This window comes from Penaeus monodon, chromosome 19 (assembly GCF_015228065.2).
Source record: "Penaeus monodon isolate SGIC_2016 chromosome 19, NSTDA_Pmon_1, whole genome shotgun sequence".
Lineage (NCBI taxonomy): Eukaryota > Metazoa > Arthropoda > Malacostraca > Decapoda > Penaeidae > Penaeus > Penaeus monodon.
The window spans coordinates 18203420-18203872 of NC_051404.1; positions in this window are offsets into that span (position 1 = coordinate 18203420).

The following is a 453-nucleotide window of genomic DNA, read 5'->3' on the forward strand; positions in this document are numbered from 1 at the left end:
TCATGCCTGCATATATGCCTAAATACGGTCCTCTCAACCTCTCATCATGTGAAATAGAATGCCACAACTATCATCCGTTAAAATAAGTCGTTAATATCAATCGGAATACCAATAAGGCAACACATATTCACAAAGAATAAAAGTGATCGCAAAGAAACGGGAAGTCACTTATTGAAAAACAGAAAGACAAGGAAAAGAAAATGGGAATAAAATAATATAAGATACGATGGAAAGTAATGATAACAAAATATTTCCAGAAGTTTGTGGCTTTATGGTGTTGTTATAGGTAGGTCCCCACGCGTTTCATGAACTACAAGATTACCTTTGTCAATATACTATACATATATTGAAACGGCATGAATATTCCAGCAATGCAGGTATTGGAAGCAAATACTGGCGTAAGACGTAGCTAGGAATACTGTTATGTATTTGTATGACTTACCTATTCATGTG